We start from the raw sequence: 3,823 nt of genomic DNA, 5'->3' as shown, positions 1-3,823 counted from the left end.
CTCTCAATGATCTGCTCAATGCAATGACTCTTTATTAAAAAATGCATAAAAGTGTTTGGCCATTTCAGTAATGTTTTACCAAAAGCTGTGTGTGAGTAATAATGTAGAAATGTGTATTTGTACTTCTAGTCAATTGTTATTATTATTTCTGCATTATTACTCACACACACACACACACAAACTTTCAAGGAGGCTAACAAGTTCAGTGCGTAAACAAGGGCAAGAAATATGGCCACTGTAAGTGAATATTTGTAACCTGATTATCATGACTTACAAATCTCTTCAAGACTTGGTCTGACCAAGAGCATAACAACATTCTCAAACGGCATGGTTGACCCAACTCTCATGATTTGCTACTGGTCGAGGGCCGAACAGGCTGAGCCAAAGTTCAAACCAAACATTTTCTTAGTCCCAATCGAGCGTCTCTGCTCAAACCTTGTCACTTCCTTGAACACGCCTGTAGCCAGGACGGTTGGTAATGCTGAAAGTTGATTGCTTCCCGACAAAGTGGGTGGAGTTTCCTGCTGTGGAGGGAACCTGAAAGTACCTGAACAAAGTTTTCCTGAGTGTGTGTAGCAGAGCCGAAGGTGTTGCGTCACTGCGAGGGCGGAGCCTGGGTAGGATGTTTGGCAAGCAGCCAAATGCAGTCACCCCTTTGAAAATGATTCCGATGTCCTCAGGACTGTCAGTAGCTTCTGAACCTTCATGGCGGATCACGTAGATGGCATGGATGCTTTCTGCCATAGCCGATTCCCTGTCAGCATGTTGTGCCTGAAACAAAGTAATTCGACAGATACACATGTAAATATTTAACTGATGTCCACGACATATTTTACCTTCTTAACCATCCATTTCAAACATGCTACCACTTTACCAAATACACCAGGTGAAAAGTTAGACGATTTAACATAAGCTATTCTGACTTAATGTTTATACATCTCGATTGTCAACAAATCAGCAAAATTGTAGGCATCAAGATTCAAATTAACATTCTCTTTGTACATAATACCTGGGTCATGGGTATCATTATTCTGGAGGCATCGACCAACCATTCCCCCTTTCCTGATGGAACGCCTCCGTCAGATTTGGAGAATATGGAGAAGAACTTGACTGTTGACTTTTATTCTTCAGAACTCTGCACACACCTATAAAATCATAAAACACAAATACAACATGTACAGTATGTAGCTTATTTGTCTATTTTCAGGACACCATTTTTTTTTTACATATGAAAGTCCAAACAAAAGAGTGATAATCTCTTACACCCCTTTAAGTAGTAGAAACGATCTGAAACTAAATGAGGGGCAGATGGTAACAGCCTGGCAAATGCCCATATGAAGGTTAAACTATTGGAAGATCCAGCCCAGTAAAACACGCCTGGTTCTCAACAGACCTCTGTGTGTGTGTGTGTGTGTGTGTGTGTGGCTCTAGCCCCCTGGTGGAGCTCCAGCACACAGAGGTCTGGGACACTGTAGCAAAATTCCATTTCTCCAGTCAAAAAAATAATCGGAGCAGTTATTGCTTCAATATCAATGGGAGCTCGCATTGAGGAGTCGCAGGACGAATTATAGACCACATTGATGCTTAAGAGAATTTGTTGGTGGTAAGGACATCATTATATACCAATATAGTGAAAGCGAAAAAGTGAAAGCCCATTGGGAAACTCCAACTCCCATCGTCATTGTGGCACAGCACTCCACAGCACACAAGTGAACACTGCACACAACGAAATTCCATTTATGCCTCACCCGTGCAAGGGGGCAGCCCTCAGTGGCGCCCCATGGGGAGCAGTGCGGTGGGACGGTACCATGCTCAGGGTACCTCAGTCATGGAGGAGGATGGGGGAGAGCACTGGTTGATTACTCCCCCCACCAACCTGGCGGGTCGGGAGTCGAACTGGCAACCTCTGGGATGCAAGTCTGACGCCCTAACCGCTCACCCATGACTGCCCGTATATAAAGAGTAATCTATTAGAAGATGCAGCCCAGGAAAACATTTCATACCTTGAAATCTTCCAGGAGAGATTTCACCCGAGCGAGAGATGTCACCCGAGCTCTGATGCTGTCTCGTATGACCCAAGTCACTGCCAGTGAGCAAGAGCCATCTCTGTTTGAAAATAACAACACCAGAACAAGGACACAATTGACACCTGGATACAACTTCTGGAAATTGTCTTGGTGATTAACTCTACACAAATAGATATGCAAAGCATTAAATCTCTTTAAAAAACATGGGTAGTCTGTGAATGCAAGAGAAGCACACTGCCTGTGACTTTGCTCTGGGCGTACATGATCTGGGCATGCATTACATCAGTGTCTCCCAACCTTTTTCGTCTTGAGTACCCCCTAAGCATTTTTTGTCATACTATGAGTACCACCTCACTCATGTTCCATATCTTCCTCTATCCCAATATGATCATGACCATACATTTGTTTTTATTCATAAAATAAAACATACTCCTAGTGGTACACGTAGGCCTACCCCTGGTTGGGAAACACTGCATTACATTCATCTCACCTAACATTGAAGCATAGTAAAACGTACCCTGAAATCCTCCAGATTGCATCTTTTGCCAGCATCAACAGGCTACTGCATCACGTGGTACATTTCTGTAATAAACAATATCAGTAATTGATTATATGCATCAAATGTTACACAGTTTTTACAGTTACATTTTGTTTCACTATGGTAATCAATGTTTTAAAATTAGTCATTTTGAATTAACAGGCCACTGCCTTATTTAGGCTTCTTGGTTAAGTGAGCATACATAAATAAAGTAGCTTAAACTTGGCGTCTGATTCATTGCAGCTTACAGTTTACGCAGGTGTGCAACGTTCAAAAAAGCACAGCAGTTTAATTAGCCAGGCGGATTGACTACACGCCACGTCTGTATTCAGAACCCGCTTAGAACTGTTTTTGGTCTGACTGTGGATTGGGTTAACATGGCTCTCATTGAAGCTGACGAACTTAATGACGGCTCGCCTCATAGTGCGTTTCAAAGCGCACTCCACTGATTTCCCTAAATGCGCCTCAAAGCTCTCACTGTCCACAAAGCAACGCATAAAGGCTTGCTCATAAACTCAAACACATCGGAGCACGCGCATAATGATATAGTAGGACGCAATGTAGACCAGTTGTAATTAGGATTTTCTTTTCCTTGGGCCAGATTCACACAAGAGCGTGGCAGAACGGCAGCGAGACGTCTTTCTGCCTGGTCTCCGCCAGAGTCTAGAGCTCTACCTCTAGCTAGAGGGGATTTTGAACAGGACTGGTCGCGCACACCAAATGCTGTCGTTGTGAAAGGCTGACACCGGCGGCCGAAATTAAACAGAAAGACCCCAGTCTTCTCGCTTTCGTCCAGCCACACTCTAGTGTGAATCTCTCCTTCAAATCACAATTTGTTACGCTTTGCCTAGTAAACAAATGCCCTGCCGAGATGATATGACATAAATTCACCGGAGGAATGGCACACCAAGCTTTTTGCTTCAGAGTTAGGCTATCATTTCCCTCTGAATTCAAAGGGAATTGGTGGCAGGCATCCAATAAATTAGCTCGCTAGCAAACAATGCACAGTGACAGTCGACACGTTTGACATGAAATACAGGGCATTAAACACCAGCTCGGCGGCTATAAGCAAAAAAAACCAACCTAAAATATTGTTTAACTTATCGTCCTACACTTTGCAAGAAGAAGGTGGACACCGTGTTTCTGCCCAGTACATGCTAGTAAAGCTACATCCAGCATGTTGCCCGACTACCAAACAATGTTGGCAAATCAATAACATCAACCTTTGAACATATCATGTGCAGCAGCAAAATAAGCT

The 3,823-nt window shown here is 43.3% G+C and overlaps 1 long non-coding RNA gene across 1 annotated transcript; it reads right to left on the bottom strand.

The window, feature by feature from the left end:
• Window positions 1-463: 463 nt before the first annotated feature.
• On the bottom strand, window positions 464-2,729 carry LOC134440160 (uncharacterized). The gene is made up of 4 exons (XR_010032920.1): window positions 2,545-2,729; window positions 2,004-2,106; window positions 1,010-1,145; window positions 464-771 (listed from the first exon to the last, which is right to left on the bottom strand). It is a non-coding gene; the product is annotated as an uncharacterized LOC134440160 (long non-coding RNA).
• Between the last annotated feature and the right edge of the window lie 1,094 nt (window positions 2,730-3,823).

The sequence above is a fragment of the Engraulis encrasicolus genome, chromosome 23, assembly GCF_034702125.1.
Source record: "Engraulis encrasicolus isolate BLACKSEA-1 chromosome 23, IST_EnEncr_1.0, whole genome shotgun sequence".
Lineage (NCBI taxonomy): Eukaryota > Metazoa > Chordata > Actinopteri > Clupeiformes > Engraulidae > Engraulis > Engraulis encrasicolus.
This window is presented reverse-complemented; position numbering and strand designations above follow the sequence as displayed.